A 13742-nucleotide genomic window follows, 5' to 3' on the forward strand; every position below is an offset into this window, starting at 1 on the left:
TTATTCACAGATATTCATTATAATCTAGTCTATTGGCTAATTCTATTCCCACTGGACCTAATGATGTGTGCTTATTACATCTGACTATAACTGCTTAGAACAGTACTTTTTTTCTTAGTTTTCTGAGAGGAAATACTGCTCATTCATACAGGATTTATCCATTCCAAACTTTTTTTTTTTTTTTTTTTTTTTTTTTTTTTTTTTTTTTATGGTATGACTGGGTGATCATCAGTGGTTTTACCCAGGGAAAAAACTTCCTCAGTGATTCCAAATTCATTTTATTTCATAGTAATAAAGTTTCAAAAACTCTAGTTCTGAAGCTCTCATACATCTTTGTTTCTCCATTAATGAAGTAAATAAGATTGTTTATATTCACAAAGACTTTTAGTGAATCGAAAATCAATATTGGGTGTGAATTCTTCTCTTTTTCTCTTTGTTGTATTGACAAACCATTTGTTTTATGAGCTGGTTGTTAAATTACTCTGATTTCTCAGGAAAAATGTAAGCAAACAGTAGATATAAAATAGGAGGATGGTGTTAGTGTTGATGTGGGAAAAATAAATAACCTGAAGTCTGTCAGATTCCTTAGCAAGTGTAATTACCAGTGGCCTCACCAGTGCTGAAGGTTGTTGTGGAGGGGAACAACCACTGCCCTTGACCTTGGCTGTGCCGTGCCTAATGCAGCCCAGTAAGTGTGTGGCCTTCACGGCTGCCAGGGTGCACCTGTAACCCACAAGCAGCTTATTGTCACCCAGACCCCTGTATGGATGAGTGGGGTTACTCTGTCCTAGGTGTAGGAGTTCACATTTGCCTCTGTTAAACTCCGTGGGTTTTCTGCTGGCTCATTCCTCTCATTTGCTGGGATCCTTGTGAACAGCTGCCCAGCCCTCCAGCGTATCAGCCCCCTCCACCCTGCCACCCTGCTCAGTTCATATCTTCTGCAAATGCAACAAATTTACATTCTGGTCCATTGTCCAGGATGACAGTGAAAATGTTAAATGGCACTGGCCCTAGTATCGATGCTGGAGGAATATCACTGGTAACCAGCTTCCAGTTAAAATTTGAACCATTAACAACTACCCTCTGAGCTCAGCAGTCCAGCCCCTTTTTCATTCATGTGGCACTAAACTCATCCAGTTCACATCTCTTCAGTTTGGCTATTAGTATACTATGAAAAGCTGAATTGAAAGTCTTCCTTCAGATAAACTACATCTGTAATTCTCCTTTCATCCACAGAGATAAGCTATTTCATCACAGAAGGCAATCAGGTCAATCAAGGTGATTTAACCTTGGTGAGTCTATGTTGGCTGATTCCAGTCATCCTTCTGTCTTTCATGTGCCTGAAATGTGGGGAAACTCATTCCATAATTCTCCCAGGAGCTGACCAGGTTTCAGTAATCCAGGTCTTCCTTCTTGGCTTTTTAAAATAATGATGTAATGATTTGCCTTTTACTGGGAACTGGGAACTTCCCCTAGCTTTGAAAGATGATTAAGAGGAGCCTTGCAAAGACATCAGCCTTCTCCGCTTCTGTGAATGTATCTCATCTGGTCACCTGTCCAAAATTACTTAAATTCTCCCTAACTCAATCCTCCTATACAGTGGGTAGCAGCTCATTGCCGTCTCTGCTACTAGGCACAGAGACCTGGCCTTGCTAATAAAATGCAAGGCATAGGAGGCATTGAATACTTCAACTTTTTTCCAGGGGTTTGTGACTAGGTCCTTCTTCTCTAGCTTGCCTGCACTACTTAGCAGCAACCTTACATTTTCTTTCATCTTTCTTTTGAGTCTGCTTAACTGTAGAAGCCCTTCTTGATGCCTTTCACACTCTCTGTTTTTAATCCCAGCCCTGTGTAGCTTTCTTAATTTGACTTTTGCATGCCTAGGTGATGCTGCTAGATTTCCGGGTACCCTGTCCCTGCTTCTACTTTCTATCTACTTCCTTCCTGTGTCTGAGCTCTGCTAAAAGTTCCCTCTTCAGCCAGCCTGTCCTCCTGCTATATCTTTCCATCTTATTGTGCAATCACAATGGACAGTTCTCAGGCTTCAAAGAGGTTTTATTTGCAGATCAGCTCTAGTGGGCTCTTTATTCTTTCAAGGCAGGCTCCCCAGAGATTCCTACCTGGCTGTTTCCTGACCAATCTGAAGTCCACTCTTCTGAAGTCCAGGTCTTTAATCTGCTGCGTAACTTCCTCACTCCCCTTAGCATCTTAAATTCAACCTGTTTCTCCACTTCTTTTTAGGCTTTGATCCCATATCCTGATGAACTTACTTAAAAGCTTTTCTCAGTAGATTAGCAAGCCTTTTAGGAAAGATGCTCTTCTCTTTCTCACACAGGTGTCATCACTCTCCAGGAGTCCTCGTTCCCCAAGTCAGTCCATGGTCATAGAAGCCAAAGGTGCTGCCTGTGACACCAGCCACATGCCCAGGCTTTGATCTGCAGGATACATCCTCTCCTCCTGAGGCCAGCTCCTTGACTGGTTGGACCAAAAAGACCACCACCATTGTCCCGCAGCTTTACCACAGCTCCTCAAGCACAGCAGTCAGCGCTGATCTGCTCAAGGTCTCTTGTGGCAGCAATGCTTGTGCCCAGCTGGGTGAAGAGAAACTGATATTAATCCAAAGACCTCATCAATCCTTCTCCAGTGTCCCACATCTGAGCCCAAGCTCACCGTGGGTCTGACCTACAGATGGGTGCTTTGGCCTCTGGAGAAGGGAGCTGCAGCCACTCTGTCCATTACTCTATCCTTATGGGACAGTTACATTCAGTTTGCAATTTGTGTTGAATACCCCTAGAATTCCCCATGAACTTTATTGTTACTTCTCCCCCATAACTTTCTATCCCATGTAAAGTTCACTGTGCTTCTACTTATCATAGCTCATCAATAAATATTTTAAATAAGACCAATCTTACTGGAGATGTTTGAGGAACTCCATTGTTTGTTTGAGTTCTTATTGATTACTGAATGATTATTCTTACTTTCTATTGGTTTATGACAGTTCTTTTTTTTTTTTTTTTTTTGTCTCAACCTGTAACTATATAGTTTCATTGATAGCCTACTGGGAAGGGCATGGTTATAAAGTCTGAATAAATTTCAGCTTACTCATTCTCCTTCATCTACTTTTTTGTAGACCAGCTAGTAGATAACTCCCTAATTATTGTTTATTAATGGCAGAACTTCCCCGACCTGCATTCTCACAGTCACTCTCAGCACTTGTTTTAAATATTACATCCATATTCTCTGGGATCACAATTGATTATCATGGGAAAAGCAAACGCTGACGAGCAGCTCTGCCACTTCATCCTTCTATTCCCCGGGACTCCTGGTAGCTGGTGTGCTTCATCAGGCTGTTTCAACACATGCTCTTTTTGATAACTTTAATGGGACAGTGCAAGATTTAGACTGATCTGAGAAGAGTATAGAGCTGACGGATGATGATTTCACAAGGTCTCCATACAAATGAAAGGGTTTTTTAACATACAAGGACTGGGAGGAAGAAGTGATTGTGGCAAAATAACTATGACCAGAGAGTTCCAATTTCCTAGTAATTCTCCTGTATTATCTGTGGATATATAGGAACAGTTATGCTTTTAATTACAATTGGTCAGCTTAATATTTAATTGCAGATTCTTTAGCACCTAACTAGGTTACAGAAGACTGGATAGTTCTTGGATTTGTCACACAACACTCATTTCCCTTAACAATGTAATCAGCTACGCTTACGCTTCAATCTTCAGCATTTTGGTTTTAGACTGTAAATTACTGAAGACAGGGACCTACCTTCCTCCATGCTTGCACATTTCCCAGCTCATCTGTTGGTCACTATAAATAATAATAAAAACCTGATAATTATGTATTTAATTTCCAGGGATGCTAAGAAAGTAATGTACATGGAATCTATATAAAATATTTAATTTTAAATTTCATGGTAGCTTCTGCCTCACTTAAAAGACAAAATAGAAAGGTCATATCCCAACTTAAGTCATGCTGGCTAGCAGATTTCTGTGAAAAAATGAAGAAGATATGATAGAATAGCATTGCTGATTTAGTCAAATTTAAATAAAAATATTCTCTGGGGTGACAGGTTTCCAAATTATTTTGAACTTAGAGAATAGTTAAAATATGTATATGAGGATGCAAAATGAGCACACGAGACCTAGCCTTGCTTTTCAGCAACCAACATAGCAGTACTCTAATTAGGGAAAAACTAGAAAGAAAAAGAAACAGAACTACAAAACATTAACCTGGAAATACATACATTTCAGCAAAGTTATGTCTACTCAGGAAAACATCTTGATTTTACCCAGTAAATCAACAATTTGCTGGTATTATATTCCTAATTCCTCACTAATATGTTAATTTTGGTATTTTGTAATTGAATTGATTTACAGTCTTAGTAGCATAGCATTAAATTACAGGACTACAGGAAAGCAGAGTGATAGAATGATGATGATGATGATTTATTTATTTTTAATCAAACCCTAGGGGAACCCAGGGCCCCAATGCACTGAGCAGCACGATACTGCCAATCAATGGCACCCTGCCCTCTTGCAAAGCAGCATCTCCCACCTCCCATTCAGTTTCTAAGATGAGAAAGAAAGATATAGTTTGACACAATACAGGATGTTCTTTCTTCTGAAAAACATCCACAGCATTTGTTTCAGTCTAGTTGCAGAGTTTGTTTTCTCATAGCTGTTTTATCTTGGCCTGTCACAGTTTCAGGAAGGAATGACTACTTATTGAAAAACCTCAGATACCAAACAAACGCCATAGTGAATCAATGTTGACATTAAAGAAGATGGTATGAAAAACATAGCATACATACAGTGTTTTACATGTTTCACTGCTCAGCCTGAGAAAAGGCACAGAATCTCTATGTAAATTCTTTATGCAAACTGGCAAGTCCAGATATTGAAAGCTTTGAATAAAATGTGAGATGAAAAACATACAGGAGAAAAATCAGTCTCTTACGGGGAGCAGAAGCACACAATAATTGGATACTTAGAGCAAGACTGGAGTGAGATATATGCATTGTCTTGGCTTTATACTTGACACAGCACTTCAGTGAAATGTAGTTATCATTAAGAGAAAACAGCACTGGATTACCATTAACAGAGTGAGTAAAGCACTTAGAAAGTAACAGAAGAAAACCACTCAAAGAAATATTTTCTGTGGAACGTATTTTTCAGTGAACTGATTGGAGAAGGAATGAAAACTACTGCCACGTTTGTGTTAGCAAGAATTAATGTCCTACACCGGTAATTCCTGAACATTTCATCACTGAAATCTATTTGGCTATCTGCCTGGACTCATGGGCTGTACCTAGTTGGTATTAAAATCAAACAGAGTACTCTCACTGTTAGGATCATTATGTGTGGAGGTAGTAACTCATGCATTAGTAGTTAACTTCTGAAGTTAAAAAAATAAAATAAAATAAAATAAAATAAAATAAAATAAAATAAAATAAAATAAAATAAAATAAAATAAAATAAAATAAAATAAAATAAAATAAAATAAAATAAAATAAAATAAAATAAAATAAAATAAAAAATTCCACCACGACCAAAAACCAGGATGGCTGTGGATAGCACTGTAAAACCCCATGTTGTAGTTAAAGTTAAAGATGACAGGCTACACCCTGGCCGTGTTATAGGACAGTTCCAATGGGTAAACACTGAAGTTATCCAACCCCATGAACTACATATTGATTAATTTTGTCTCCTTCCCTTGGGTTGTAGGATTTTAATGCAAAATCCTCTTTAAAGGCCCAAGGTTGGGTTGAGTGACTCTTGTCTGAGTAGCTGAGAGGAGGTGTGTGATAGCAGGGAGGGCTATGTGACAGCTTCCATCTTAGTGAAAATACATGCAACTCAAAGGCTCAGATAAATGCTTGCATTTTACAGCACTGATAAGAACAGGAAAACATTAATGTCAAATTGAATAGTTGATTATGCTAATTTTTCATTGGAAATTCTACATGCTTTTATTTGTTGTAGACCAGATTGTTTAAGGAATACATATCTTACTTTATTAGTGGGTACCAGTGGGTTTGGCAGAGCTATCCTTGAATACCTGTATTACAAATTAAGTCCAGGATACAAGAAGAATAAATATAATGGGTGAAATCTTGAACCTGTCTAAGGACTGCAGGAGTTCGGGGCTTGATCTAATTAGTAACTAACAGCTAAGAAAAGGGCACTGCATGTTTCCAACAAAGGCACCGGCTCACAGATGGAGTTGAATGCCAAACATCCCAGCTTGGGCCATGAGGGGACCTAGACACCTTGAAAAGGGATTGAAACCACCCAACATAAAAAGTTAGAGGACTGTCTGAAGTCATCATGCAAGTAAGAAGAAATTCAAAGCACGAGGTTGTGTAATTTCATCCCTGCTCCAAAACTTCACTCAGAGCTTGAGGTGTCTCCACCTGCTTCAGCTCCAGAGCCTGTGTGCTCGCCCGTGCACCCCCATGGCAATTCAGCCAGATGGCCACCGGGCAGAGCAGGGTAAACCATGGCAGCTGGCACAGCAACAACATTTACTGCCAGAATATTGCCCTTTGAGCCTGACAGATGTTTTGCCCCACCTACCAGGCACATAATGCAATGCCTAAAACTTTTCTTAGCTCCTAAACTTACTTCTTGCTTGAAGCTGAAATTACTTTGTCTTGCTTCCAGGTTCCCCAGTCCCTTGGTCTCTGCCTACTATTTTTCAGAGTCCTCCCCCATGAGATGGACTTTCTGACCTTTATGGGTTTTGTCCTTCTGTTTGTTTTAAGGGTCTCTCGGCTTCTCTGACTTCCTACCTACTTCTGTGGCTGCGGTTCTGGCTGGGCTGCCCCTGAGCTAATTGAGTTCCTAGCCTTGGCTTTCCCTGGTCATAATATTTAGTTGCATTTTCCATTTCTGGTTGCAGGCAGTCTTTAGCCACCAGGAATGATCACTCACATCCCACCATGCCTTATAATTTACCGAGGATATGTAACTATGCCTTTTCTTTCAAGCTATGAAGTGGGACTCACTCCTTCTCTTTTCAAGTGTAGCCAGGGAACCTCTAGTCATGTTGGGCCAGAAAGAAATCGTCAGTGCTAATGTGACTGTGAGGTAGAACCGTGGTATGACTGTGAGGCATCCACCTTGTAGGCAGGATATTCCTGAATTAGGGCCCCTGTTTCTGCATCATACCTTGGATAGCCAGTGAACTCTTAAAAAAAAAAAAAAAAAAAAAAAAAAAAAAAAAAGGAAGCTTGCATGACATTTTGTACAAAGCCTGGTGTTACTATGTGCACAAGACCTAAATTTGCAAACCACAGGAGTTCCTGTGGAGCTTTAGTCCAAGCAATACCTGGTTTTTAGCTCCTTGTCAGACTTAGGCAAGAGGCAGCCACCAAACTCTCAGTCTTGTGAAGGCTGAGGCAGTTCTGGGCACAGGAAGAGGTGAGTCCCTAAGTACCTGGGGCGCTTTCAAGACAAACAGGGAGGCACTTTTGGAATTTAGGTGCCCTTAGGGTGAGGTGTCAAATGAATGTGGGATTTCAGGACCATAGTTTGGGGCTTGCGTGTTTTATGTGGGACCCTGGGTGCTTTATTGCTCTTTTATCTGCAGCTCCAAAGTGTGGGAAGTCAAACACACTCTTCACATATTCTGTCAGTGAGTTATCTGAATCTCAAATCTTAGCTTGCAGGTACTGTTTCTGGAGGAATTTTCAAAACTCTATTGTACTGGAAGAGAAGATAAAATATTTGGTGACAAAGTCCTTTCCTCTTAGTATCTACATATACAATATCTTAAATGTAAACTTTGCGCACAAAATGGTGTTTTTCTATAATTTGCTTATGGGATTTAGATTGGTTTTGCTGTTTTGTTGTTGTTTTTTAAATATACCGTGTCATACGTTGGAACAGCTTTATATTAGAAAAATGTTTCTGCTCTGAAATAATAAAACGAGAGGAACAATGATTTGAATAAATAGCGCTATCTTAATTTGGGTGCTGTTTAGATTTTGTAACAGCTTTGCAGATTTTGAGTCTGTATTTGTCTGATTCTCATTCCAAAATTATCATCCTTGTGGTTCTTCTTGTTGTTTTTTGTAAATCTCACATACTGTGTGCTGTAAAGCTAGATGGATATTGAATACGTTAAGTCTAATCTAGATATCCGATCATCTTCTTTTTCACCGTGTTGGAATGAAACCAAACAGGAGAAGGCTTGGTTGCTTAATATCTTTCTATGATACGAATTACTATGAACTGTTGCAAAACTGAGTTGGTTCAGATAAAAACTAGACTGACTTGTTCTGTTACACATGTCAAGACTGCTGACATAAACATGATCATCATTTAAAGTTTCCTAAATGGCCGGCTAATTCTAATGAATTTCTATCTTAACTAATGGTATTTAAAATGTCTTTCCTAAAAGAAGAGGTCCATATCTTCTACATGAGTCTAGGAACAAGTAGTACAAGTACTGGCCCTCCACAAATCTCTTTGCATTGAGATCAGGTGTTCTGATACTGCCACATCTAACACTCAGACTTAATTTTGGCCAGACTGAGTAAGTGTCAACCAAATCTCCTTTATCTACTTTTGTTTATTAGGATATTGTAGTTTATGTTAGCACTGGAGCACAAATGATGCAGACCTCAAAGTTGATGTTGCAGGCTTATCTCTTCCATTTGTCACTCCAGAGGGACGCTGAACTCTGTAGGGTGGGAACAACATACTCTGTGGTGCTGATGTTGACCCTAAACCCGCTGAGACAATCTGAAAGGATTTTAAAAGATGTGTGCTTTGCACTCTTCTTTTTTTCTGCTCTGTGACTTAAACTGTATGTTTTCAGGTCATACACATCTTTTTGTTGAGGAATGGAGCAGCACAAGTCTGCTGAACCCTCTGAGGGTCATCAGCTGCTGCCCACCATCGTAGGGTGGATGCTGTGTGCACTGTGTCCACCCTGGTGGATTATAATGTGCCCATCTGCAGGCTGGCTGCCTGAGCAGATCCTGCTGACTGCCTTCTCCCAGCGGGTGCAGTGGCAGAGAGAGGAGAAACCACTGCTGAATGGCACCAGATTTTTTCTCCCCAGTGCTGTTTAGCTGAAATGGCCCACCAGCACTGATGTTCACCTTTGCTCAGCAGACAAGAGCTCGTGCTTTGTTCCTAGGCATCCACCAAGGACAGCACGTTATCAGCCACCAGCTCTCCTGTCTCCATCCTTGGAGATGCTTAATAAGCAGCCAGATGTGGTCCTGAGCAACTGGTCTACCCTTGCTGGAGCAGGGGGGGCTGGGCAGCATCCCTTCCCACCCCACCCATTCTGTGGTTTTGTGATGTCCCTGTGTACATAAATTGCTTTGCTAAAATGGGCAATTTTTCTCAATCCCTTATGTATTTCCCGAGGGCACAACAGTCCACCTTTCTGGTTCTGCCAATTTTGTTATGACACATAGTATATAGTATTCATCAACTTACTTCAATTTGGGGAAAAAACACTTTCTTCATATATTAGTCTGTTCAGTTAACCACCAGCCAAGTCAATTATGTGCAATTCAGGAAAATAACTGATTTTACCCCCAAAACAAGTCTATTTGCCTAAACCCGTAGAATAAGCGGGCTGCTCAGCCAAACTTTTCCTGTATTTTCTTTTCCAAGCCTTGTTCAAAGCTTGTCCAAGCCTTCCACTCCTGCTGTGAAGATCTCAGCATTAGGTGACGGCCACCAGAGTGTACCTACTGTGGGTCAGTTATCACCCGATTATGGCCATTTCTTCACGGTGACCATACAGCTTTCCCAGCACACGGACCCTTAACATCTCCAGCAGCTCGGGGCAGCCAGCTGTGACCTGAGCGTCCCAGCAGCTGGAAGCGAAACGGGAACGAAGGCAGGCAAAGGCGGGCTTGTCTTTTAGGGTGTAGGGAAGACTAGTGGGGTGTAGGGCAGACTGTTGGGGTGTCGGGCGCGCAGAGGGGAGCCCACAAATGAAGCTGGAGGTGCTCGGCAGCGGGGCAATGCCCCCCTCGGCACCCCCGGGCACGGCCGGCAGGCGGGCAGGGCCGCCCCCTTCCTGCGGGCTCGGCGGCGGCGGGGAGGGACCGGGCGGCGATCGCCTTATTACCCGCATAGCCCGAGCCGGGCGGCAGCCACCGTCCGTCCATGCCCGCGGAGAGCCCGCCGCTTCCTCCTCCTCCTCCCCCTCCTCCTCCTCCTCCTCTTCTTCCTCCTCCTCCCCCCCAACCCGCCCCGCTCTGCCCTCGGTGCCGGCGGCCGGGCCCCCCCCGGGACGCCCAGCCCGGCATGGCACGGCGCGGCCGCTTGCAGCGCCTCTTCGGCCGGGGCCAGCAGGACGAGCCCGAACCCCAACCTCAACCCCAAGCCCAGCCCCAAACCGAGGGGGCCGTGGCCGAGCGGCGCCCCGCGTTCCCCCCGTGGCGCCCGAGGAGGAGGAGGAGGAAGGAGCCGTCGCCGGAGCCGCCGCGGTAAGGGGGAGACCCTCAGCCTGGGGGGGAGCAGGGATGGAGCAGGCACCCTGCGCCCCAAACACGGCGGGGAGGGAAAGAGGCAAGGAGGTTTCCCAGCCCCGCAGAGCCCAGTGCCCTCCTGGCTTCCCGCAGAGGTGGACCTGCGCTGCCCTCGCTTTATTTTTCGGGAAGGGGGGAGGAAAGGGAAAAGGGCTCGCCGCCGCTTTTCGGCGGTAGCAGCGCCCGCACCGGTGTCCCCCGGGCGATGCCCGTGAGGATGGATGCAGGAGCTCCCCCGGGTGCCTGCAGCCTGCGGCGCCGCGCTGGGGCCGGGGGGGACCCGGCAGCACTGCCTGGCTTTTGGGGAAGGCACGGGCAGCTCGGGGTTTTGCCTCAAGGAAGGGCTTGGCTGCTGCCCCTCGGGTTTGAGCGGCGAGACCCAGGCGATGAGAAGGTGTCAGTGCCACCGGGACTTGGGAAAAGCACGCTGTTAAGTTATTGGCCTCTCTGGTGTTCGGTTCAGACCGGGAAGCCTCTAAGTTGCAGAAGTTCTGTGTGGGTTTTTGTTATTGTTTATGTTTATATAGTAGTTTTACAGAAAATTACAGTATTTGCCTACAATGGACTTCACATAGATGGGCAGACTAAGCTAAAGTACAGTCTAATGATGCTTACATTTGGTATAGAAATGTACTCTTGAGAACTGTAAACACCAACATCTTTTATGATAAAAAAAAAAAAAAAAAAGTGAGTTTATGTTCACTTATGTTATGCTTTTCTGTGTAGAAAAATAATGTGAAGTCTGCTTTTCAGCCAGGAAAAGATGTATCTCACAATGCCATTGAGTGGCCAAGCGCAGGGTGCTGCTGCAGGTGGCCTCAGCCAGGAACAGACCCCTCTTCTGCCTTCCAAAAGCTGGATAAGACAGAAAGCAGACTGCTCTGTTGTCATCAGAGGATCGCGGTGTAACTCAGGCTGGAAGGGAACCCTGAGCAGGGTTGGCTCTGAGTTCAGACCCAGTTTGCTCAGGACCATGTCCAGGGGGGTTCTCAAATCTTCCAGGAACAGAGGGAGGGTGGGCAGCTGCTCTGGACAAGCTGTGTCGCTGCCTACATGTGAGAAGGTTTCTCCTGGTACAAGGCTGGAATGTCTCTCCTCACAGTTTATGGCCTCTCCTGCTGCTGTGCACCACTGCAGAGCCTCATGGTTCTTTTTGGTGACCCCTCATAGTACTGGCAGGCAGCTGTTGGGTCTCCTCCAAGGTTGCCTCTCCTGAAGCTGAACCAGCCCCGCTCCCCCAGCCTCTCCTCTCACCATAAGTGCTCCATCTTGGGCCCAATGCTGAATTCATCCCAGTTTATCAACATCTGTTTTGTGCCATGGGGACCCAAAGCTGAACAGACTATCTAGGCATGGTCAGATAAATGGTGAGAAAAAGGGAAAAAGTCCTTCATCTAGTTGCCAGTTCCTTGTCCTTCCAGATGTCTTGCTAGCTCTGTAGTGCTAAACCAAACCAGAAATGCTGTACAGGCTTTGGGATTCAGTTATTACACCTGAAAAAAACTGGAAGGTGTTTTTGCTGCATAGTATTATTATCAAGTTCTGTGCTTAAAACATGAGTGAAATCTATTAACTGCAAGGCTTCTGAAATGATGGGTTTGTAACTCCCATTACGAAATAACTGTTTTCCTGCTTTTTGGACAGGGAACCAATCCTTCCATTATTGGTAACAGGTTGGGCTTGCACTTCAGCACATGAAATACATGTTTATCTTAAGATCACTACCTGCAGTTGGTCATCTTCAGGGAGTACAAACTTCCCTTGTTTGTGTAGCTTTTTAGCATCATCTTTTTTTTTTTTTTTTTTTTTTACAAGTTGAATAAACAAAGCCAAAACAGCCAAAAATACACAGTCAAAAATGCTTAATGAATTTTTTTTTTTTTTACTTCATGATAAAGATTATGGTGACATTTTTGAAATGGCTTTATTTGAAGTATTTTATTTTTTATTATGTGAATGGTAGGGTGTAATGCATGGCTATGCAAATGCTATATAGACCAAATAAAAGTAGACTTTTAACAGTGAAGATTTTGAAAAATTGATGTGCTAAATGGCCACCTTCTGGTAGGAAGGAGACATAGATTGTCAAATAACTAGCATGAAAGCCAGCTGTTTGAAGACACCTATCTAAATGGTACTCCAGTTCAAGAACTATCCAATGAGCTCTTAAGATTTTTTTTTAGGTAGCCAATATTTTTCTTTGCTGTTAGGTTACCTATCTTGAAGAACAGTAACCAATATGGCATAAAAATGTCTTACCATAAAGCAATAAGCAAGCAGCTCAACTCCTTTCAAGTTGAGGCTACAAGTATGCATTCTTATGCCTCAGTGAAGCTTGTGGTATACTTTTCATGGATGTCTGCAGATGAAATCCCCAGGTCACTTTTTGCAGCAGAAGCTGGTAGAGTCTCCTTCCCAGAGATAATAGTTATGAACTGGAGCCTCTAAACAAAAGAAGCTGTGGTGAAAGAGAAGAATGGGAAAGAATGACAGTTGTTACCATGCCTTGGAAAACTGCAGCATACAAAGAAACCTGATTTTGCTTGCTCCCTTGGAAGTCACAAAGTTTGTGATTTCCAAACATCAGCTTACAAAGCTGTCATGTCATGGACATTGAATGATCTTCACTAAAGAGCAGCTATGAAAATGAAGACAAAGACTTAGATTTGAACTTTGAAGGAGGAAGTTGGATACAGGAGGACAAAGAAAATTGTCTATCTTTGGGGTGTGATTGTTTAGCAGCCTTTCTCACAATGCATGCTACACTAAGAACCTGGAGCTTTTGGTATTTGATGGTCGAGACCAGACATGTTACTTCAGTCCAGTGTTGGGTTGGCTAACACAGAAGTCACATAAAGCTAGATTCTTGCCAAAAATAAGTCAATGTCAAAACATTTTCGTGACTTATTACTTCCTCAGTTTGAAGAATCACTGGTAATTGTCAGCCTTGGTATTGAGAATGCTAGGACTAAGTATGTCTAATGCTGATATGTGAAGGCAAAAAAACCTCTATGACCGTTATTCTACAATGATTTGGCAGGGAGACAATAGTGAATTAGGGTTCGCTAATAGTGTAAAAAAAGCAAAGGAAAACTTGGTATTAGGCTACATCCAAGGATAGTTAGACTGTGGAATAATTAGATGTTATCTCAGAGAGGAACACACACATTCAGGAGAAGGGCAAAGAAATGTTGTGTTGCAGAAGAAAGTGGTGGTGGAACCATAT

Source organism: Aythya fuligula, chromosome 3 (genome assembly GCF_009819795.1).
Source record: "Aythya fuligula isolate bAytFul2 chromosome 3, bAytFul2.pri, whole genome shotgun sequence".
Classification (NCBI taxonomy): Eukaryota; Metazoa; Chordata; class Aves; order Anseriformes; family Anatidae; genus Aythya; species Aythya fuligula.